Source organism: Peromyscus eremicus, chromosome 22 (assembly GCF_949786415.1).
Source record: "Peromyscus eremicus chromosome 22, PerEre_H2_v1, whole genome shotgun sequence".
Classification (NCBI taxonomy): Eukaryota; Metazoa; Chordata; class Mammalia; order Rodentia; family Cricetidae; genus Peromyscus; species Peromyscus eremicus.
Genome location: NC_081437.1, coordinates 25,072,475 through 25,098,163, shown reverse-complemented (window position 1 = coordinate 25,098,163; position 25,689 = coordinate 25,072,475). Strand labels below are relative to the sequence as shown.

General features: G+C 38.8%; 1 protein-coding gene across 3 annotated transcripts in view; it reads left to right on the top strand.

Annotated features, from left to right (window-relative positions):
- Nucleotides 1-25,689, top strand: part of Ncoa1 (nuclear receptor coactivator 1) — a 200,938-nt gene that overhangs the window by 46,747 nt on the left and 128,502 nt on the right. For all 3 annotated transcript variants that reach the window (XM_059248683.1, XM_059248684.1, XM_059248682.1), the window contains exon 2: nt 13,979-14,113. The gene's annotated coding sequence lies outside the window, so the exon portion shown is untranslated. The remainder of the gene's footprint in view (nt 1-13,978; nt 14,114-25,689) is intronic.

Here is a 25,689-nt window from a genome sequence, read left to right as displayed (position 1 = left end):
ATATGTCCAAATAATCCTTGAGAGAGCCTTTCACAGCTTCCAGTTCTGAAAGAATGTAAGCCATTCTCTGTGTAGATGTGAGCAGACAGGAAACTAATAGGAGGGGAAATGACTCAGTAGCTCAAAAGGACTAATTTGAGTTTTCATAGCAGATGACTACCTGCTAAATAGTTATAACACTGTAACATGTTTAAAAAAATTAAAAATCCAGTTCATAGATTTAAAGGGAATGTGTTATGATGAGGAGTATGTTGAATACAGGTAAAAGCTTTTGGAAAATGACACCATTAATTCTGAACTAAAATTATAGTGAAAAGAAGCTTGGACACTCCAGAAAATGATTCTGTGGACTAGGATATTAGTTCAAATGATTTTCAGAATTATGGTAAGAGTCTGAGATTCCGACAAAAAGGATGGCATACACAGTAGGCAGACCCAGGGGATCTGCCATGTATAAATTGATGTTTCTTGACAGGGATAATGTATTAGTAATAAGCAAAATGCTCAAAGGAAGCGATGAAAATGTTGCTAAACTGGAGTCTCTCCTTTAAAAGAACTCACCAAGTAAACAAGATTCGGAGTATGTTAGTCATACTGCTATTATTTAAAGATAAGAGAAAATTCTACAGTTATTGGTGGGGGTAAAGAGTTGGGGGATGATTTTCAAAAGGTAATCAGATTGGTTGGAATCCAATCTTTAATGAAAACACTACACCTTTGGATTCAAGGACTAGCAAGATTCTAGTTGAAAATTTCAGTTTCACGTGGTGGTACATGACTGTAATCGTAATCAGGAGACTAGAGTAGGAGGAAATTGAGATTTTAGATTACTTACTTGCAAAGAGTATGAAGTGAAAGAAATGGGTGATTGTGCAGAGGTAATCAGGGTGGGTGTCATGCAAAACCTGGAAAGCAATGTCAGGTTAGTTGGGCTTTATCTTAATGGGAAAGGAAAGCATTCAAAGGATTTTTAATGATGCAGAAGTGATATAGATAGGATGTAGTTTGTTTTATAAAAGATCACTTAAGCTAGAGTGTGAATGTATTAGAGGTAGGTGAAATTGGAGACAGGGAGATTAACTAAGGGGTTGTCTTACTAATTCTTTTGTTCTGGTACTAGATATTTTTAGGTCAGAGGTGATCATAGACTGGCCATAGTAGGATCAGAAGGATGGAGATCATAAGTAGGTGTAGGTTTTGGTGGTTGGGTGTTAGATTGATGCAGACTTTTGCAGGTAAATAGATGATGATGATGATGTCATTTAGTAGGTGAGCCCTGGAGAAGACAGGGAAGGATGAGAAGTTTAGTAAGAGTTGCTTATCAGGGTACCTGAGTTGAGATCTAGTGGATAGTTATTCAGATTTAAAGTTTAGAAGAGAAACTCAGGATAGAAAATAATTTGGAAAGTGTCTTACTTTTCTAATGTGATGCTGAAACATCATGACCAAGGCAATGTATAAAATAAAGCTTTTTATGGCTTATTGATTCAGAGGTGAGAGTTCGTGGTGGAGGAGTGAAGGAACACCTGAGAGCTCACATCTTGATCCACATCCACGAGAGAGAGAGAGCTAACTGGGAATCACATGCGTCTTCTAAAACTTCAGAGCCCAACCTCAGTGACACATCTTCTCCAATGAGGCCATACTTTCCAATCCTTCCCTAACAGTTCCACCAACTGGGTACCAATTATTCAAGTTGATGAGCCTATGGAGGCCATTCTCATCCAAACCACCACAGTGTCAGAAGTTATGGTTGTGAAAAAATCAACCTGGGAGAGTATACAGACAGACAATTTCTAGGTCATGTCCTTGGATAGTACATCTAAAATGAGGATTCTGTTAGTTCAGCAAAGTGTGGCTATTAGAAACATAAAAAACTGTCGGGCGGTGGTGGCGCACGCCTTTAATCCCAGCACTCGGGAGGCAGAGCCAGGCGGATCTCTGTGAGTTCGAGGCCAGACTGGGCTACAATGTGAGTCCCAGGAAAGGCACAAAGCTATACAGAGAAACCCTGTCTCGAAAAACCAAAAAAAAAAAAAAAAAAAAAAAAAAAAGAAACATAAAAAACTGACAAGTGGTGGAAGACAGGTCTCTTACTTAGGGAGTGAAGTTTGAAGTGAGGAGAAGACTAGAACGTACATCTAGTCATGTACATGAGCAGGAGTGTTTGTTTAGTATAGTTAACAGCTACAGAAGTGATTGTGGAAACACATGAACAGATGGCTCAAAGTCACCCTCATTCTTTCCTAGCTCGGTCAGGAGGGCCTGGAGACAGTGACACCAAATAGCGCGCGCGCGCGCGCACACACACACACACACACACACACACACACACACACACACACACAGAGACAGCACTCAGACTTTGGGGGTTAGAACCATTCTTTAATAGAAGGAACTAAGGCTCTTTGGAGAATGCTGATTTTAGGCTAGGGCTTGGCAGAAAAACGGGGAAGCTGACCTGAAGAAAAGCGCCCAGTGACCAAGGCTGCAACAATTTGAGCAACAAACAAACCGAACCCATAATATTATATTATAACTCAAGCAAAAATGAAGTATTTTTGAATTCATAGGATAAAAATTAATGATTAAATAAATGATCCAATTTACTTACCTTACAATGAAGAATCCCTCTTTCCCCCAAGGGGCTGGAGTTTAAGTGGGTGCTGTACTTTGTGACTGAGGAGGAATGACTCTCTGAGCAGATGCTATTGAACATTAAATATGCCAAAATCAAGGTCCTTCCATGGAGTATGTTAAAGAAAATAAGATGTTCATCATGGGAGCAATTCAAGAAGAGATCCAGGGGAGACTTTGGGGCCCTAAATGTAAACGCCTTTAACTTTGACCAGTATTACAGAATATTTATTATAAATAAATTTAATCAGAAACTGGCAGTCATTTTGTGTCTATCAAAAGCCCCCTTAAAACATCAGCTATGCAGAAGACAGTCTAGTGACTCTCTTAATTATGCATTCATTCAATTTCTTGTATTAAGCCTTCAGAGAACAAAACTATCAAGATCATGTCATCTTGGTCTCCCATGACATGCAAATGTCTGTGTGCTCAGTTCTGATTTAATATGTCATCTGTCTGTATAGAACCTCTCTGCGAGAAACATCATTTAAATAATGTGCATTTTCTAAAATTACCTTTGAAACTTAAGTCCACTAGGTTCATTGTTACTTGAGTAACTTCATATAGTTCAGATAGAAATTTCACGTTTTCTTCTTGTCAACAAATGTAAACTTAGAGCCTGGAATAGACAGGTTGAATTTTGACACTTAATATTGGCAATTTGCTGCTACTATAAGCATGATAGTATCTGTTTCAGTTGCTTAATGGCACACAACAAAAATTACCCCCAAACTTGATATCTTAAATAGCTTTTTTTAAAATAGTTATATGGGACCAGAGTGTGTGGACAGCATTTAGCTGGGGGTTCTGCTCTTATGTGCCTCAACTGGGATCACACTCACTTAGTTGCTTGTTCCTCTGGACTAGTCTGTCTGTAACTTCACTCATATGATTGACACTTCCAGTATCTATGCATGGCTTCTCCACAGCATTGTGATGTTAGATGTTCAGACTGGTTACACTGTCTTCTGGCTTCCAAGAAGCAGAAGGGGAAGCTGCTGGTCCTATCCATTTCTAGAGTTTAAGAACAGCATTTCCATCATATCCCCTGGTCAGAGGAAGATGCAGGGACAACAAGGTTCAAGGGACTGGGAAGTGAAGTCTCATCTTTGGATAGGTCATCTGATGTGCACTTGAAGGAATCCATGACAGTCATCTTTGGAGGAGATCATGTGGCCATATCATTTATCATATTGTCTAATCTTTTAATTGTATTTACAGGGTTTTGATTGATCTTATGCTTTAATTTGTAATCCTGTTAGAATTTGGATGTTATAAATGTTAAATAAAAATTGTTTTAATGTAAAGGATTTTAAAATCAGGGGAAGACCTGATACAAGTTTTTTAGCCTGGTGTATGGTGATATTTTATTTGTATTAAAATGTTATTTATATGTTAATAAATAAAGTTGCCCGGGGGTCAGAGCTATTAGCAAGCCATAGGAAAGCAGGGCAGTGGTGGTGTACACTTGTAATCCCAGCACTTAGTAGGTAGAGCTGGGTAAGTCTCTGTGTGTTCAGGGATACAGCCATTATTGGACACACATGCCTTTAATCTCAATACCAAGCAAGGAAAACCTGGAGGCCTATACAGACAGGCTGTGACGAGGCGGTCATGTGGTTGGGTTTACAACCAATGAGAAGGCAGAACAGGAACACTATATAAAGACTTTAACACAGGGGTAGCTAGTTCGGAGAGGTAGGACCACTGCAGGAGGAAGGGTAAGGTTTTAGCTCTTAGCTCTGACCTCTTGGCTTTCTTCTTTGCATTGGTTCTGTGTTTCTTATTTAATAAGAAGGTTGGGTACATCTACACTGGTGTGGTAGCTTGCACCTGTAATCTCCGTGTGTGTGGGAAAGAAGACTTTAAGATTGCAAGTTTAGTGCCAGCCTGGGCGACATGGCCAGTTCTAGGCCAGACTAGGCTATAGAATGAGACCTTGTCTCAAAAAACCAAATGAAATAAAAAAAAAATATAAAGAACTCTTATTGTTTTCGCTCTGTACAAATTTATCCTGGATTAGAACTCTATAGCACCTTCACTTAGTAATTGGAGATGCACTATGAAAATTTATCCTGGTGTGGAAAGTTAGTGACGCATTCTCTAACTTTCTAAAGCCCCGGTAAACTTTGTGAAACACAGCTTATCAAAAATGATCATAATTAAGCTGGGTGTGGTGGCTCATGCCTTTAGTCCTAGCACTTGGAAGGTGGAGGATTTCTGTGAGTTCAAAGTCAGCCTGATCTATATAGTGAGCTCTAGGGCAGCCAAGTCTATGTAGAGAAACCCTGTTTCAAAAAAACAAAACAAAACAAAAAATTATCATAATTAAAAACATGGATACTTTAGCCAAGTAATTTTGCTTCCTGAGTAACATAGCATGATATTAGTGTCAAAATATTGGAAGCAGTAACCAGTGAGAGACTAATTAAATTGCATATATAATATATTTTGAAATTGTTTAAAGGGTTATATATGTGGAGATTATATAACAATGACATGAGATGAGCTGTAATACACAGGAAGAATCTGAGAACGTGCCTTCATGGTAAAGGGCTTGCCTCATGTTCCCAAGGCTCTGGTTGGATCACCAGCATGACGGTGGAATAGAAGACTAAAACATATCTTATTCTACTGTGAGAATATGGTACATACCCTTCTTGTAATGATACGAGATGTTGTAGTGCCTATGTGATCAGCTGAAGTAGGGTGAATGACATGGGCAGTGTGACATAGCCCCAGACTACTGTTGGTGTTCTGAGAACACCTCGAGGAAAGTATCTGTCATCTGCATTCCAGAATGGGATAGCACAGAATTTGCTGTATTACCCTGAGTACCATACAATTTAAAACTTATCAATTACTTTTTGGAATTTTCTGTTTAATATTTTGGACTACCATTGACCACAACAGGTAATTCAAACTGGAAAACCAAACCCCAGCTAAGGAGAGAGTACTACATTTCATTATGGATATCTCTTTGTTTGAGGCAGAATACTGAATGCTCCGTTTAGACAGGAGTGGGCAAAGGAGAAGGAAAGGATTAGTGGGAAAGATTAAACACACGGATCGGATACCTAGATTGTGTGTTGAGGGTTGTCGTCTTTGCACTGTTCAGATAGTTCCCTATTATTTTATTGGGTATTTATTTTCTTGCTGTATTAAACAATTCATTATATTCTAGAAACAGGTTCTTTATCAGATAGTTTATGGCTTAACATTATGTTTTCTATGTTTGATTTAATTTGAGCACATGAATCTTTCATTTATTTTGTTTTAATTATTCTAAGTATTTCTTTGTCTTTTTTGCATGCATGTATGTGTGTGGTATGCATGTGTGTCTGTAGGCTTTGTTAAAAGTTCTTTGTGTGTGTAGGGTGATGTTGGGAGAATATTTGTTTCTGGTGAGAACTCTTACTCCCAGATTTTAAAAGATGTATATTTTAGCCACCTTTCATCTCAGTACTCAGGAGGCAGGAGCTGGTGGACCTCTGAGAGTTTGAGGATATAGTTCCAGAACAGCCAAAACTATATAGTAAGACCCCGTCTCAAAAACAAAACAAAACAAATTTAAAAAGATACATGTCTTCAACATTTCACGTCTTGCTTAAAATAATGTCACTCCATATGTCATATGATAGACTCCTAGCAAGTTGTTCTCATTTTTAATCTTCCATTTTATGCTATAGGACATTTGTAAAATTTCTGTATGTGTTTTGTACCTACAATATATTATACTATTCTTTGTTTAATCAGTAAATAACCTCAAGTGAACAAAAATAAGGGGAGAGCTGAAAAGATGGCTTAGTGGTTAGTTACTTGCTCTACAAGCCTGAGGACCAGAAGTCTGATCTCCAGAACCCATGTAAATCTTGGATGTTCATGGCAGCTGCCTGGGGCTTCAGCTTGGGAAGGCGAAGACCCCGGGAGATCCTCAGAGCAGGCTGGCTAACAAGTCTAGCTGTATTGGTAAGCTCTGGGTTTGATTGAGGGGCCTACCTCATTGAATAGGATGGAAGGTTGATGGAGAGTGTTTCCCAACATCAGCCTCAGGCCTCCAAATGCATGACTAACAATGTGCATGTGTACTCACACACGCATGCCTACATACATGTAAACATGTACACATACATGCACATCACACAGAAATACAAAAATGGAAAAATAAAAAATAAGAGGAAAACATTTTTATATTTATTTTCCTTTTCCAGCACTACTCATTTATTATTATTATTATTATTATTTTTGTAGATATAGGTTTTCACCTGGCCTTATGCTCTTGCCTGGAGAACTTCCTATAACGTTTCTCATACTTGCTGGTCCACTTTTTTTTAAAAACTAGATTGTCTAATATTATGGTTACAGTAAAGTTTTCTATGATTTCAACACTTATCATTTCTGATTCTGTTGGTCTTTTTATCTCTTAGTAGAAGGTTTTCTTTTTTTAGATTTCTTTTATTATTATTTATGTGTGTGTGTGTTTGTGTTTGTGTGTGTGTGTGTATGTGTGTGTGTGTGTGTGTGTGTGTGTACACGCATGTATATGCCTGCCCATGGAGGCCAGAAAAGGGTGTTGGATCCCTTGAGCTGGAGTTGTAGGTTGAGAGCAGCCTAATGTGGATGCTAGGACTGCATATTGGACTTCTGCAAGAGCGACAAGCACTTTGAACCGCTGAACCATGTCTCCTTCGTGAGCTTTTGTTTTCTTGCTGCTGTTCGTGCTTCCTAAGTGTTTACTTATGTTGGGTCCTTGCAGAGGGACAGAGGCGACTCAGGTGACCTCTTTTGCAGCTCTCTCTGGCCCTCTGTGCTGCAGCTTGAGTCCAAGTCAGGAACTGAGCTGGGTTTGGGTTTGCAGTCATTATGTATAGTTTACACCTGGCTTCAAACTTCCTAAGCGCTCAGCCCCTGCTCACCGTGTAGAGCATTACACATGGCGTCATATGCTGTCTTCCTCCTGTGTGCTGCACTACTCACCTTCCAGCAGCCATCAAACATGTGTGCCACAGAGGATTCTACCTTGTGTGGCGGTCCCTCTCCTGACGATCGATTCTCTTCTTCGTTCTGATCTAGACTGAGGCAACCAGGCATTGAGGTTTGGGCTTGGTCAGCGTGTTGCTCTCACTCCCTTATGGAAGTCATATTCTACTATTTATTTGTGGTCAGTCCTGGGCAGGAAGCCCCTTCCCTTCCCCTGGGTGGATTAGATGTCTCCTTGTGATTGGTGCAGCATCCTTTGCCCATTACCTTCTCCTGTTCCTCAACCCTAGCAACAATGTTCTTTGTTTCTCACACTGAGTGTTTTCCAAACCACATCGCCTCCCCAGAGACTTAAGCATTTTGATTTTACTCTCTCTTTAAGCAATGGATTTTGCCTGGACACGGAAGTGAAAGGGTTTTCTATTGTTTCTCTAGGTTTTAGGCTTTTTTTTTTTCTCCTGTTGGAGAACAGGTGAGCTTTTAGACCCATTCCTAAATTCCTCCTGCACACTGTTCTGATAATTGAGGGCCCCTCTGGCTTCCTGTCCTACTGTACCTGTGTGTGTGTGGGGGGGGGGCAGGTATGTGCACTTGTGTGTATATATACACCCATGTGCACATGCACATGGAAGTCAGAGATTGACGTGGCTTATCTTTCAGGATTGTTCTCCACTTTCAATTTTTGAGACAGGTTTCACTAAACCCGAAGCTCATTGATCTTGCTACACTGGCTCTACAATGAGCTTCAGGTATGTGCTAGTCTCCCCAACCCCAGTGTGAGATTATAGACACATGCCACCATGAAAGTTACCTGCTTGTTTCCTAAGTTCTGGGGACCAGAGCTCAGCCTTGATTTTGTGTGCCATGGGTACCTTACTGATTGAAGGCAGCCTTTTCCATCATACTTCTCATCTTTCTCAGGATGCCTGTTTGAGGCATGTGGATTGTCTTCCAGTCAAGTCTTTGTGTCTGGGGATCCTCAGCTAGTCCAAAATGACATGCTGATTTATACTAGATTTTGAAGAATTGAATGAAATTTCAGCTTGGTTCTTATTAAACTGTTGTATATTGGCCACTTCTTTTTCTGTGATTTACCAAACAGTTTGCAGTCTTTTCTTGGAGGAAAAAAATTACTAGGAATTTTACTAGACTTAGTTGGTAAGTAATAAATTTACTTGGTTGCTCTATTCTGTAGCATTCTTTGTTAGAATAAGAGAAGGGGTGTGTGTGTGTGTGTGTGTGTGTGTGTGTGTGTGTGTGTCTGTGTGTGTCTGTGTCTGTCTGTGTGTGTCTATCTGTGTGTGTGTGTGTGTGTGTGTGTGTGTGTGTCCATGTGATTCCCCCCATCCCCAATCAGGGATGGCATGTTTTTGTGGCTTTCTGCATCTATGTAAAAGTGGGAAAGAGTTTGCATTAGCCACTTTTCTGCTGTTGTGATAGAACACACTGACAAAAGCAACTTGTGGAAGAAGTGGTTTATTTTAACGGATGGTTCCAGAGAGATAGAGTCCGTCATCCTGGGGGAAGCATGGCATGGTGGCAGGAGCAAGAGAATGGCTGGTCATATTTTTGTCCACACACAGGAAGCAGAAAGAACAGACTCATGGCCAACTCACGATGCAAAATACATTTAGTCTAACTTCTTCAAAATCCTCCCTAATCATTGGTCTTCACACTGTTCAAAAGGTTAAAAAGTTTGAAGTGTCTTCTGAGACACAAGGCCCCCCTATAAATTAAAAACAAAAAACAAAGAAACAAAAAAAAATCACATAGTTCCAACACACGATGACACAGATACACATTAGTATTTCAGAAAGGAATAGAGGACACAGTGAGAGAAAACGGACCAAAGCAAGACTGAAACCCAGCAGGGCAGACACTAAATCCTGTCTTATGTCTAGGTCTTAAGTTTTAAAGGGCTGATTACTCTGCCCCTTCAGCTTTGCTGTCTGATAATTTTTTTTTCCCCTTTCTGGGCTGAATCAACTCCCAGTATGCTGTTCACCTTGGTGGATTTCTCACAGTTCTGGTATCTTCAACATCTTTGTGTCTCCATGTAATATAGGCTTCACATTAACTGCTTTACCAATGGCTTTTTAAGGCCTACTCACAGGGACTCCAATCCTGCCACACATTGTTTAGTCCCAGTGGCTCTCAGAAACTGTGGGGAAAGAATCCATGATTCCTTCAATCTTGTTTCTTTCTTGTCTCTAAAACCATTACCACGTAGATGAGACTACCATGTTCAGCTGCCAGCTTTGGATGTCTCCTGGCCCCCTTGAACCACAGCTACAGCAGCTTCTACACACTGAAACTGATGAAAACCTCATTAGGCAGGTGCTTGCTAGGAGCAAGTAGCCCCCTGGGTTCTCTTCACAAGTTAGAGGCTTAACTGGTGGGTCTGACCCTGAGGGTACCTTTTCTGTTTTTCCAGTGTAGAGCAGTAGGCTCTCTCTAGTGATTAATCTCTTTAACCATTACTGCCTCTTTTCAACACACGACTTAACTACCATCTTTAGCTTCCTCACCCAACTGTACATCTTTCATTTCTTTCCTTCCCGTTTGTTACTGTGTTTTCATTGTATAACTGCATAAGAGTAATCAGTGATAACCATACCACAGATTGAATAGTATGCTGTCTTGAAATTTTCTCAGCCAAAGAAATTAGCTTTCTATGTTTTAATTTAGCTGATGCAAATTCTTGGGACATGGGCATAATACAGCCAGATTCTTTGCCAAAGTGTCATATGAAAGGCTTCTAGCCCAGTTGCTGATAGAGTCCTTTTTCACCTCAGAAAGCTCATGAGCCAGGCCTCCACAGTCCTCATTACCTTCAGCAGTACTGTCTTCAAGGCTTCTACTAGAATGGCCCACTAAGCTCTGCTTATAACATTCAATGGCTTCTCTAGTCCAGAGTTCCAAAGTCTTTCACATTCCCATGGAAAAACAACACAGGCAAGTTCTTCACAGCAACAAACCCAGCTTCCTGGTACCAGTTTATGTAGTAGTTACTTTGCTGCTGCTGTGATAAAACACACTGACAAAAGCAGCTTAAATGAAGAAAGGGTTTACTTTAGCTCATGGTTCCCGAGGGATGAAGTCCATCATGGTAGAAAAAGCACGGCATGGTGGCAGAAGCAGGGAGCTGGCTGATCACATACATTTTATCCACACACAGGAAGCAGAGAAAAAAAACAGGAAGTAAGGCAAAGGTATAAACTCTCAAAGCCCAGCTCTGGTGATGTGCTTCCTCCAGCAAGGCTCCGCCTCCTAAAGGTTCCATAGCCTTCCCAATCAGTACCACCACCTTGGAGCGAAGTGTTCAAACACATGAGCCTGTTGGGGACTTCTCTCATTTAAACCAGCAGGGTGCTTGATAAGGCATATGCCGTTCCAAATGTCTGTTCTTGCTGATCTTCTATAATGGTTTTCATTTTCCTTTATTTGCCTCATTTATGGAAATTCAGTCGGGGACTACTTCCTTAGTATTGCTGTCTCCAAGTAGAGCAGAACATCCCTTGGCCTTTATCTCTGGTACAGCATATTTCCTTTTTCTCTAACCCATTAAAACCAACACTCAGTGAGTGTTGGCTGATTTTAGATTCCGAGGCCCATCACTTTGAGGATTATCCCTCTATTTTTCAGCATTTATAACAGTTAATAAGTTTCAGATAGGATCAGGGAGTCAACTTGGAAGAAAAGATAAAACAGTATAGAAGAGAACTCATTAATAGAATAAACATTTTAAGATTTTTAACATTTACATGTGTTTGGAGTATATGTGCATGTACTTCTGTGTATGTACCCATATGTGAACACACATACAAATGCGTGTGTGCATGTGGAGGCCAGAGGTCAATGCTGGGTATTTTTCACATGATTGTTTTTTTGAGACATGGTCTTTTCACTGACCTTGGAGCTAATCAGTTCAGTTAGATGGGCTAGCCTATCAGCTCTGGAGAACTGTAGCATCAGCCTTGGTCACTCGGGTTGCAGATGCTCGCCACCACACCCGGGCTTTTACATGGGTGCCGGGGATCTGAACTCAGGTCCTCAGTGCTTGTGCAACAAGCTCTTGGCCTACTGATCCATTCTCCTAAACCCAATTTAAAATTATTATACATGTATTTTTAAATTTATACATTAATCATACAATCATATTATTATTATTAATATTGGTTTTTTTCAAGACAGGGTTTCTCTGTGTAGCTTTGGCGCTTTTCCTGGATCTCGCTCTGTAGCCCAGGCTGGCCTCGAACTCACAGAGATCCACGTGCCTCTGCCTCCCGAGTGCTGGGATTAAAGGTGTGTGCCACCACTACCAAGCTTTGGGGTAGAATTTTTAAATGTATCTTTTTAACTGATGTATGAAAACATAAAAATTGTACTTATTTGTGGGATATCATGTGATTCCCCCCCTGTGTGTGTGTGTGTGTGTGTGTGTGTATGTGTGTATGTGTGTATGCACATGTACATGTGTGCATATGCATGTGAAGCTTAGAGTACAGTCTCAGCTTTTGCTACTCAGGTACCATCCACCTTGTTTTTTGAGATAGGATCTCTCATGGGCCTGAAACTTGCCGCGTAACATAGGCTGTCCAGCCAGGAAACTTCAGGAATCCACTTGCCTTTACCACCCTAGCATGTGATGGTGTTGATACATGTATATGTTCGTTATGTAATGTTTTTATCAAGTTAAACATTTGTCTCTCCAAACATTTCTTTGTGGTAAAAACAATTTCTTTCTCCTAGCTTTTTGAAGTATATACTACAATGCTGTACAATAATACACTGTTCAACAGACTGCCAGAATTTCTCATTTCTATCTAGGTTAGTACCTATTGCTCAGCCTCTTCCCATCCCTCTCTGCTCCTAATCTCCACAGCCTCTGGTAATGACCATTTTATTCTTAACATCTACAAGACCAACTTTTCTAGTCCACATGTGAGTGACATTCTGCAGTACTCATCCTTTAGTTACAGGCTTATTTCAATTAATGTAATTATCTTCAGTTCCATCCATTTTGTCACAAATGACAGGATTTCAATCTGTTTTATGGCTGAATATATTCCATCGGGTATGTATACCACATTATCTTCATCCATTCATCAGTTGATGGGCACTTCAGTTGTTCTCATTTCTTGGCTATTATGAATAGTGCTGCAATGAACATTGGAGTGCAGATGTCTCTTTGATGTACTGATTTCATTTCCTTTGGATATATATCCAGAAATGGAATTTCTGGATAATATGGTAGTTCTATTTTTAATTTTTGAGGAATCTCCATACCGTTTTCCATAATGGAGGTAGTAATTTGCATTTCCAACCACAGTGTACAAGGGTTCCCTTTCTTCCACATCCTCATCAGCACTTGCCATCTTTTGTCTTTTGATAGTGCCCATTCTTAGTGAAGTGAGATGATATTTCATTGTGGTTTTGATTTGCATTTCCCTGTTTATTAGTGATGCTGAACACTTTTTTCATACACTTGACCATTTGTGTGGAATAAAAGACAACAGTTGTGGAATAAATGGGGTGGGTGAAAAAGCAGAAAACACTGTGGGCATGAAAATAGGAGAGAAGGTAGTTGTCTAGATGTTAGTGTTTGACTACAGCTGGTTGAACATCAGTCCGGGGAAACACAGAACGAATTAAGTAGCCCAAGGTTGCAAATTGACCTGATAGAGTGATCATCTCTGGAGCTTGGTTATCTGTTTTGTGATTTAGAAGGATGTGAACGAAGAGTTAGTTCTTAGGGCTGGGATACAGCTCAGTTAGTTGGTAGGGTTAGTTTCCTAGCATGGTTAGTTTAACCTGACTGGTTAAACTAAAGCCATTAGGACTCATACTTCTTAAGAAGGCCCTCCCTGTAAAGTCCCTACTGTTTGGTAATTCTGAGTGGAGGAGTGACAGTCAGCATCAACAGTGGCCCAGATATGAACACTAGCCATGATACCGGGTTCTTTGCTAGCCCAGAATTTTTTTTTTTATTCTGAACTCCTGTTTCTTCTCATTGTTTGGTTTTACCTGGGGCAGGGTGTAGAGGATGCTGCTGGGATGACTTCAGCAGCTCTGTGCGGGCGTAGTCTGAGGCTCTTTGCATCTTTGGGACATCAGAGCAAACTCAGTTTGCTGCAGAGGACCATAAGGGACTGCAGTCAACTTCTCATCAATTATATGTATTTCTCTGTTTCACCTTTAATCTTTGATTTAATTTCTTTTCCACCTGCAGCAGTGACACAATGAGAATTGGCATTTCTTATCCAATTAGAGCATCTAAGAACCTTGGTGTGCTTACAGGGAAACAGTGAATCCATCATGATTTCTGTGGCCTAAATGTGCCTTCTTTCTTCTGCTTTAGATCTGTCTATACTAATGGAAATGTAACTGGAAATGATCTGACGCTAAAACCGAGGACCATTAGACAAGATCACATAGGAGGAAACCTTGCTTCCTAATGAAGACCCCAACATTCAGAATTTTGGCCTATTCAAAGGTATTTGAGGCACAATTTTACTTAACTTGATTTGCTGGTAGATTTCATAATGTTGTTCTGTATGTAAGTTTTATAAGTTTAAATGTTCTTAGTTGTTAGAGGGTGTAACTTTTAAAGAACAGTCCACTGCTCCCCATGTCCTGCCTTATTCTACTCTCCACGAAAATCAGTAGAAAAAAAATATCTAGATTTTGGAAGATATGTTTCTTCTAATTAACAAAGTGTGTCAATGATAAGAAATAGATTAAAGATTAATACAGTAAATCATACTAATATTGGAGTAGATGTTACTGAGAGTCCTATGCACACCTGCATTCCCAGCCCTTAGGAGGCTGGGAGAGGGAATCATCATGAATTTGAGGTCATCCTGGCCACACAGTGAGACCCTGTTTCCACAAAACAAAATTAAAAAGAAAAGTCAATTTACTGGTTATTTGATCATGTCATGATTCTTGACATTAACTGCCAAATCCAGTGTCCTAACAGCATACTCATTCATAGTGAGGCCTTTAGTAATGGTCGTTCTATGGTTCAGTTAGAAACTTTTTCCTTTTCTCTTAAACTAACTGTTAAGGATTTTCTATCCATCAGAAGTGTCACTGTTATTCCTGTGCGAGCTTTGGATCTGGTGGACTAGTTTCCCTTGGAGGAGAAAGGCAAGATATATAATTAGAGAGTCAAGTGACTTCCAAAACACGAGGTGGATCTCCACTTTAGAGAATACATAAGACAACTAAAATAAAAAAGGAAATGTAGTATCAAAGGAAACAAACATGGCAGTAGTTATCTAGTTTTTTAGAATACACACAAATTTAAACAGGAGAGAGTTGTGGTTTTTGTTTAAAATATAAATTTTTTCTTTATTTTTTTTCATAGATGGAAAGAATGTATGTTGAGCTAGCAAAGTTGATTTCTAGGCCTTTTTTTTAAAAACAGAAATTAAAAAGTAGTATTTTGTTGGTAAAATACTGGTAAAAATAAAGGTAAAAAACTGAGAATAGGCCGGGCGGTGGTGGCGCACGCCTTTAATCCCAGCACTCGGGAGGCAGAGCCAGCAGATCTCTGTGAGTTCGAGGCCAGCCTGGTCTCCAAAGCGAGTTCCAGGAAAGGCGCAAAGCTACACAGAGAAACCCTGTCTCAAAAAAAAGCCAAAAAACAACAACAAAAAAAAACTGAGAATAATACTTCACCTATTAGTAGGATTAAGTCTGTATTTTCCTGTTTTGCTAGGAAAATATGGAAAGCAGTATATTAAAAAGAATACAAATTCATGCTGTGGTAATCTGAAGTTTGCCTCAGTTGTAAAAGAATTCCCTCCCAGAAGAGGATAGTGCAATTGATCATTCTGCTAAGGAAAAGCTAGCTCATGTCAGGTAGAAGTGTGTTGTTGTCTTAGTAACAAGTTTAAAAATGTACTGACATGTAGTAGATAGGTGCATACACTTTCCGAGGGTATTTGTGTGTGTATTTTTGAATCAAAAGCAAGCATATGATTTGTCTTACTGTTAGAACCATCGGACTTATTTTTTTTCAGATAATGTTTCATCTTTATTTACTATCATTTGAATGCCTAAGCTTTACAAAACAAACAAAAAAAAAACAACACCACAAATGGTTTTTAGATTTGTGGAAAGATGTAAATTACTCTAGAACTTTATTATAAATGATATTGGAGACATAGGTTACTCAGTTTTTTGTTTACTCTGGGGCCAGCAAGACTAAATACAACATCTGAAACCAATTATGTAGAATCATAAAATCATAATTTAGATTCTCTTTCTAAATAATAGTTAAATTCTACATTGGGACCTTAGCAGTAGGAAAGATTTGGGTGTAGGAAATTATGATCAGTTGAATTTGCTTGCTAATTGGTTGAGGATGCTATGATTTAAAAAGTTCTCTGTAGTTTAAAATAGGTTGCTTCAATTCTTGTTCAAAAGTTTGACCTAACAGTTTCACATACCTCTCTAGTATTGCAAGGTCCTGAGTGTAGTGTCCCTATTCATATTTATTTTCCCCTTGGAAAATAAAGAGAATTGAAGGTTTCATAATACCTTTGAACTGTATGTACCCTTTAACAAGTTTTTAGAGAAGTTTAGATTGTGAGATTATGGGATTGTGTTGCAGGGTGGGTTCCAGTAACGTGAAATCAGTAAAACATGATAGAATGAGTTAAGGTCCTTGAAAATTATCCAGCTTATATGTTCTTTACTACAGTTTACACAACTACAATTTTACCCTTTAAAATGATTTTGTCTGGACTGAGTAAAGAGTTGGAAACGAGTTTTAGTAAAGTAGGTAAGGGAAGGTCTAGGCCTGTGCTGGGCTGCTGGGCTGTGCAGCGAAGGGCACCCTGGGAAACTGAATTCATGTTTCTTTAGTTTCTTTATAATAATTAGTGTTTAGACTTTTGATAAAAATAAAATATGTGTATAAAACAATATAAATGGGTTTTGGAGGGATATTAATGAATAATATTATTAAAACCAGAATGCCCTACTACTAAAGTATCTAGAAATTTCCTTTTCATAGCACAAAACATCTCAGAACACACTACGACTGAGAAGCTTGTAAAACCAGTTTCAAAGTTAATGATAAATATTATCCTTGGAGAGAAAGTAGAATGAGCTTTCGGCAAAAAAATGTCTTATCAAAGGCATCGCATCTGGAAAAGCCATTACTGCCTTACGAATGCTAGCAGGTATTTTTTCCTCCCGTAGAAGGAAAGCTCTGATATTCAGAGAACACACCAACACTCCACTTAGGTGTTGCTGGTTAGCACTGCAGGTACAAACAGGAGCTTTCTTATTGAATCTTGTTTGGGACAGTTGATTGGCTGATTTATTTTAAAGCCACTTGTCGCCTGGAGAAGTTGCCTTTGTACCTTCAGGTCAAAGCACAAACAACTACAAAAAGCTACAAGAAAGGGTGTCTTGGATTTTTGAGTAAGAGATTGCACCAAGTTATCAATTCATATCCTGCTTTTTTCCAGGGAAAGGAATTAGTGTTCAGTAATGTATTTCCTATCTTGCTTTAATATTGAAAAGAGTAAAAATTGTAAGCACTGTTTGGCCACTAAACCCATATCTTTTCAGAAGCTGTAAAGAAGTAAGTGGCCAGCAGCTATAGAGTTACGTTTTGCCACAGTATTGTCTGCTCTCCACACAGGTGAAAGTGCTTATGTGTTTGTGAACTTGTGTTTTGGTAAAATTGGATAAATATTTATTTACAAGTGATGATTTTTACTTTTCTTATTTCAGAGGGCTTGATTTAGTATTTCAAATAGTTTCAATTTATAGCTTTATTAATATCACAAGTCTTGATGTTAAAGAAGAGATAGACAGACTTTGTAAAAATCTGATTTATACTACAGAATAACTCAACCTCCAAGAGTTTAACTATTTCCCTGTATTTGGTTCCTTTACTAAGTTATCAAAACAAATGAGGGAGTTAAAAATTTTCTAGAGTCAAGTAACAGTAGGAAAGTCCACTTATCTGAACCTTTTGCGTATAGCTAAGCATTTCTAGAAGGGGAGTTCTAGCCGGTTATATAGCTGGTTATATAGCTGGCAATGGGAGGATCCCTGAGGCTTGCTCACCAGTCAGCCTACAAAAGTCACTGAGTGTCTAGTTCAGTGAGACTCTGTCTTGTATCCCCGAGTTTACTGTCCAGCCGGCCTAGCTGAAGCTCAGAAATGCAAACTTGAAGTTCAGTGGGAAGCCCATCTCAAGGCTGCAGATCAGAGAGTGTCAGAGGGAGACTCAGTGCCTTGCTTTGGCCTCCACGTTTGTGTACATGAGCATGGCCACCTACATACTCATGTGCATGCACATAAAAGAGAGAGCCTGTCTCAAAAAATATGGTGCAGAGATTAAGATTCTCGCCTTTAACTTTTGACCTCTGTGCATACACACATGCATATATCCACACAGATATAAGTAACAACTTTAAAAAGAAGTCAGAACTCAAATAGCTTAATGATTGTACCACAAGACCTTAGAAAAAGAACAAGGCAAAATCCAAATTAGTAAACATACAAAAATAAAAACCGCCGGGCGGTGGTGGCGCACGCCTTTAATCCCAGCACTCGGGAGGCAGAGCCAGGCGGATCTCTGTGAGTTCGAGGCCAGCCTGGGCTACCAAGTGAGTCCCAGGAAAGGCGCAAAACTACACAGAGAAACCCTGTCTCGAAAAACAAAAAACAAACAAACAAAAATAAAAACCATGCTGAAACTAATGAATGTAGACTAACAGAACAATATGAGAATCAATAACAAAGTATTTGAAAAAATAATGATTAACAAATCTATAGTCAAATTAACCAGAGAGAAGACCCAAATTAATAAAATTAGAGATGAAATGGGGCTGTTAGAACATATTCTACTGAAATGCAGAGGTCAATTAGAGACCTCTTTGAAAGCCTGTATTCCAAAAAACCGGAAAATCTAGACACACATGACTTACTAAAATTAACTCAAGAGGACATGTACATACAACTTGTAATCAGATCCATAGCAAGCAGCAAAACTGAAGCAGTAATAAAGAAATCTCTCAACAAAGAAAAGCACAGGACCAGGTGTATTCACGGTGGCATTCTATCAAGCCTCTAAAGCACTAACAACAGTTGTCTTCACATGCCTACGGGAGAGACAATAACAAACCTACTGTGTGAAGCCAGAGTCATCTGGACCCGGAAGCGGAAGTGGGACAGAGAAACCAGCAACAAAAAGAAAGCCTTGTGGAGCAGTTTTACTAATGAGTGAGCGCAAAAGCTCTCAATAAAATACTTACAAACTGAATTCAAGAACACATCAAGAAGATCAACACCATAACCAAGTTGTCTTTACTTAAGAGATGCAAGAATAAATGGTTCAACATATACAAATCAGCAAGTATAACAAGAAGAAGAACAACAACAAAACCAAATAAAACATACGTAAATTTAAGGACAGAAGTCACAAGATGTTCTCAGTAGACGGAGGAAAGGCATTTAACATAATTTAACATCCCTCATGATAAAAGTCCTGATGAAACTAGGAATGGAAGGACTATATCTCAACTTAATAAAGGTTCTAGATGTCAAACCTTATACTAAATGTGGAGAACACAGGAAGCATTTCCTTTAAAGTGCGCATGAGACATGGGTGCCTAACTCTCTGTGTCCTTATTTACTACAAGGTACTCACAGTCTTTGCTAGAGCACTACGTCAAGCCAAAGAAATAAAAGAGATACAAATAGAAAAAGAAAAAGTCAGACTATCCCCATTTGTAAATAGTATAATGCTATACATAAAAGACTGTAACAACACTACCGTAGAACTCTTAGATCTGATAAACACTGTCGGTTAAGTATCAGGATACATTGACAAAGGGAAATCAGTAGCTTTTCTGTATACCAATAACAGGCAGGCCAAGAAAGAAGACAGAACAGTGCTGATCACAGAAAACTGGGGATGAGGGAACAGGAGGAAAGGGAGAAATTGAAGAAGATACCAGAAGATCCAAAGACTTCCCAAGTTCTTGGATTAGCAGAAATAACATTGTGGAAATTGCTATATTATTTAGAATGATATAAGATTCAGTACAATCAAAAGCCCAATGACATTCTTCCCAGTAGAAAAAAACGATCCTAAGATTCATATGGCAGCACAAAAGAGCATCAATAGCTAAAGCAGTCCTTTGCTGAAAGAGCAGTTCTGGGTGTATCACAATACCTAATCTCAAATTATACTACAGAGCCATCATAGCAAAACCAGCATGGTAATGGCACAAAACCAGACATGTAGACCGATGTACTAAAACAAACACCCCAGGAATAGACCCACACAGCTACAACCACAAGGGTTCCCCGACCATCCGTTGGAGAAAGATAGCTTCTTCAGCACACTGTGCTGGAAGATCTGGTAGATCTGCAGGTGAAAGAATGAAGCCATATTCCCATCTTTGGCCCTGTATACCAATCAACTCAACATGGATCTAGGCTTTCGTTTAAAACTTGAGACTGAACTTGCTAAGGGAAAATAGTTGTAGACATAGGCGCAGGCAATGACTTTCTGATTAGGACACTCAGAGAGTTCACAACATAGTAACAAGAATGGACAAATGAGATTGCATCAGAACACCACCAAAACATGCTGCTGCCCTGCAGAGGAAAGAGCCATCGTGAAGACTTGGCCACAGAACGGGGGAGAAACGTTCCAGCTGTACATCTGATAAGAGATTAGTATCTAGAAAGCCTAAAGAACTCAAAAATTAAAGGAAATAATCTAACTAATAAATGGTTGACTTAACTGAACAGAAAGTTCCCAAAAGAAGTACAAATGGCCAAATAAATAAATATATAAGGGAATGTTCACCTTAGGGAACCACTAAGAGAATGCAAATCAAAATGATATAGAGATTCGATCTTATCCCAATAAGAATGACTGTCCTCAAGAAAACAACTGTTGATGAGGATTTGGAAGCAGGGGTTGTGGAGGGAAACTGCTGGTGGGAATGTAAATTATTAGTGTAGCCACCATGGAAATCAATAGGGAAGTTCCTGAGAAATTTAAATTAGAAGTACATCCAGCTGTGCCACTCCTGGGTGTATACAAAAGGGAATCCAGGTAAGCAGCCAGCAAAGAGACTTGCATGCCCGTGTTTGCTATGGCTCTGTTCACAGTAGCCTCATGATGGAGTCAGCCTAGATGCTCATCAACAGGTGAATGACATGATGTCATTAGCAGGAAAGTAGATGGCTGTGGAGCTCATCATAGGAAGTGAAATAAGCCAGGGTCAAAATGACAAATGTCATATGTGTTTCCTCATATGCAGAATCTAGGTTAAAGTGTGTGCATGTATGGCAGAGAAGCAGAAGGGGACCATTTAAGAAGAGGGAAAGGACTATGGGAGCATGAGGAGGAAGTGAGCTAAGAGCATACTGTTCAGGGATGAAAATGTCATAATGCACCCCACATTTTTGTACACTGAATATACTCAGAAGAAAAACAGTAAAACTGTATTTTAGCATGAAGAAGTACTTTCTATGATCAAAGGCAAACAGAGAAGAGTAGGAATCTTTTTTCTTTCAGTTACTCAGATTAAAACATTTAATTTTCAGCTTTGATATAATATGCTTTTTTAAAAAATAAAAAGTTCAACAGAATACTGGAAGTAGATATAAGTAAAAAACCTTGCTTAGTGACTCATTTCATGTTCCATCACTATAGCCAATCTACTGACACAGGTGATTTTTAATTAGACATTTTGACTTTGGTAAAAATAAAGAATAAAAAGAAACAGGCTAAATAAGATTGGTTTGCACCTCAAACGGATTCTAAATCTGTGGTCCTAAATATTTTGCAATGAGACTATGAAAAACAAAGCAAAAAACCAATTAGAGCTTTGGCAAAACAATCCAGATGCAGTCAGTGGGCTCTGGTTGGTCAGAGATGAGACTCTTGTGATCGCTGGTGAGCGTTAACAGCAGTACAATGAATCACATTGGATAGGTTTCCAAGTGAGTCCTAAGATGCAGGCAAACTGCCATGCCTAGTTGTGTTGGAAGCCTACTTAGGAACCAGCTGTAGTTCAGGGTAGCCAAATAGTTAGCGGCTGAGAGGAAGTTTCTTCTCTCAGGAGCATTCCAGTTAATAACAGAAGAAAGGGTGACAGGGCAGAACCTCCCCGTTTTGAACAAATTCCTGATCTAAGCATAGGTCACCAGTGGCTACTAGCATCCCAGGAAGCGTTAGTGGGTGTTACAGTGCAACCTGCCTGTGAAGTAATCCTGCCCCCAAATTAGATTTCAACCCAAATCTGATCAAGTCTCTATTTCTAACTGCTAGTTTATGGGAATAGTATAACATATGAAATGATATACTGGATATTGTCAGCAAAACACAAGCAGTGGGGAACTCCTTGGGACATAGGCCTTTTCCCCCAACAAATAAAGTGTGAGTAAAAGGAGGACTAGTCGAGAAAACTTGAGGTTGCTCGCAATGTTTGAACTTTCAAATGATTTAGATTTTGTCCATAAGCGTCTATGACACAGTTATGGAAATTTAAATACTGATTGGATATTTGATATTCAAGAATTGTCCTTAGCCCTAAATATGATAATATTGTACAGTTATGTTTTCACAGTCCTGATATTTGGGGGACACCTTGTAATATTCATGGGTACAAGGTATGCCTTGAATCTGATTCATTATTCCCCAGAGTACAGGGGAGTCTGTCATGGAGAGAAATGAAGTTTGCTGTAGGACGGTCTAAGTTAGGTGCTGGTGACTGGGACAGTGTACTGATGGAAGGCAGGGAGGGTGTGAGAAAGAGGTCCAAACATTGCTCTTTGTTCAGTTCTGTTCATTTAGCAATACGCTGAATTCTTAATTCAAATAATTTCTTGAGTATTCAGTAAAAAAGATATTTCTCACAAAGGACAGATTGACTGTGTAGTATTTATTATTTAAGGCTCTATTCTAAGCACTTTATGCAGATTAACTCACTAGACTCTCACGAGAACTCTGATGAAGAGATGCTAACTGCCAAAAGTTAATTAGCTGCTGTATGTGGAGCTGGGTTTACTTCCAGAGCTTCCAGCCTTGCAGTCTGGTGCTTCTCTAGTTTACAACTTTCTTTGGAACTTTTCATTCTAATCACTTATTTTTAATTATTACATTTAATTATTTTTATATTTGGTGTTTCAGTATGCTAGTTGATAAGTCCAATTTTAAAAGACCAGTTCTCGTTTGTAATTTTGATTTTGGAACTTATCTTAATATTTAGAGAATACAGAAATCTGTTGACCTTATTCTTTTATTAATACAAGGAATTTATTAAGAGACTAAATATTAGTTTAGTATGTGGCAGAAAATCAAAGAGTCAAGTGTGCTATAACAGCATCTATAGTTACAAAAATATGTATTTCTATTGATCTGTAAGCAGCTTATTTGTGGTATATTTTTTTCATTTACTTGTTGGTTTTATTGGTCCTGCTTGGTGAATTTCTTTGTGACTCTGTATAACACTACACCTCCTCCCCATAACTCCCACACCTATTACATAATTGCATCCTACTTGACTTTTTTATAAGCTACTTGAGATAAAATAAGGCAATCTACTTACTACACTGTTTAGCACATACAGTATGCATTTAGTAAATAAATATATCTTTCCATTTGAGAAATAGCTACTTCATACCACTGTTTAAAAATTGTTCTTTATCCTTTAATATTTAAAATTGTAAAAGAAAAATATGTCTTGGTGAGTTAGGAAGTCCTAGGCCTGGGGAAACTATGAAGATGTGTAATCGTGATTTTAATGCATAATTTCTGTGTTCTTTATAAAGAACTTAAAAAAATCATCTGAGTTTGAGAAAGGTTAACTAATAATACTAATAAAATGGGATGTCTGTTAGGTGGTTGGGTGGGATCACTACAGTAGAACATCTAACTTTTCCAAGCCCAGTTACAAAAGACAACATGAGATGCTGATGTGATAGCTAAGCTCTATGACTGAGACTGAGAAAGAAGAGTTTTGATTTCACCCCCAAGAGAAAGAGATGGGTCACAGTTATAGATAGCCCTTTCCTGAAGTTTCTGGAAAGTGACTCTTTGATGACCTGGCATAGCTAAGTAAAAGTTGGGTTGTTTTTCTGTGAACTATCACCCTCCTCCCTGCAACTCAACTCCATCTGTTTTTTTATATATAGTTATAAATCAAAGAGACCTGTAAATGTATCTTTAATGGTATTTTTGAGAAATGACATTAAGCACCTGAAAACTGCAAATTGTAAAGGAGAGTTTCTTTCATATTCCAAAGCATACAATTATAATTCTTGAGTGGAAGCATAACTTTTGAAATTGACTATAAAAAGGAGACTTTGCTCCTAGGGGCCGTAGGTTATTGGTAAGATAAAACATGGTTGTGAAGGACAAAACTAATGTTTATGATAGGAGCTTATTCTCTTTTCTTTTTAACAAAAATGTTTAGAGGAAAGACGAAAAGCTTTCTGACAGAGCCTGAACTCTATGAAGCCAAAGTCTAATACACAAGAATAGACATATTTAAGAGGTGTTTAGCTTACCTTCTGTTAGCTGTTAGTTAATGAAGATATTGAAACAGTTATTACTTAGAAGATGACCCTAAGTGAAGAAATATGGTTGTGTGATATAGAGTGTGGGCTGGAGTGAACGCAACAGGAAAGAAAGCCATTATGAGTGAAACTGAAATATGAGAGCTGATAATAATTGCTGTATGTCAGGCATTGTGGTAAGATACTTGGTTTTGATATGGAGTTTCTGTATGCCACCCAGGCTGACTCAGAACTCTTGGGCTTAAGTGATGCTCTTGTCTCAGCCTTCTGAATAGTTAGGACCACAGACATGCTCCATGCCACCATGCTTGACAGACATGTTTTAAGATACTGCCCCAATTCCCTTATGAGGTGTAAGTTCTGTCTCTGTTTTATGTAAGAGGAAACAGCTGCACAAAGGCTGACTAGGAAATTAAACATCTCACAGTAGACCAAGATACAGCCATCTCTGCTTTTGGATGAAACAGGGTGTAAAATGAGTATTTGATTCTTTATCAGAATGTTAAATATTAGTGATTTTTTAAGTAAACAGACTGCAAAGAATTTATACTTTAGAAAACAAAGGACTTGGTTCACTGGTTCAATTTAAGGTCATTACATGGTAGGGCTGCTAGAAAATTGTTATAGTCACAAATACATTAGTTGTATGGCATCTTATGCAAGAAAGGTCATATTTTTAGCATGCTACTCACTAGTCAAACTACATTTTTTAGCTTTAAAAACATTTTATAAATTATACTAATTGCACAGAATAATGGGTCTTATTTTGACATTTCCTACATTACTATAATTATCCTCTGGTTAAAAGAAGGATGCTTTATTGGTTTGACAAAAGTGGTTTTGTTTCTTTTGTTATTTGTGCATTTGTGTGTCTGGTACTGTGGATCAAACCCAAGGCCTTTTGTGTGTAGGTAAGTTCTATACCACTGAACTACACACCCATAGCCCGTGGAATTTGATATGGGATGACCTTTTTTTTTTTTTTTTTTTTTTTTGGTTTTTTTCGAGACAGGGTTTCTCTGTGTAGCTTTGGAGCCTTTCCTGGAACTCGTTCTATAGACCAGGCTGGTCTTGAACTCACAAAGATCCGCCTGCCTCTGCCTCCTGAGTGCTGGGATTAAAGGTGTGTGCCACCACTGCCTGGCTACATTTATTTATTTTTGAGGCAAGGTCTTTCACTGAACTCAGAGCTCTTTGATTTGCTTACACTAGCTAGCCAGCAAGCTCTAGTGGTCTACGGTTTCCCCTACAGGTTTTCTTCGGGACTGGGGTTACAGCTTCTCTTACAGATGTAAAAGCAAGTGCCACTGCTTTTACAGAGTGCTGAGGATCCAAATTCCGGTCTCTATAGTAGTGCAGCAGACACTTTACTGACCGAGCGAGCCGTCTTTGCCAGTCTTGGTTGGTTGGTTGATTGATTTGAAATTAGAGCTTTCTTATATTAAGAAATACTTTTTTGCCCATTGCACATCTAATGAAGTAGACATAAAAATTTGG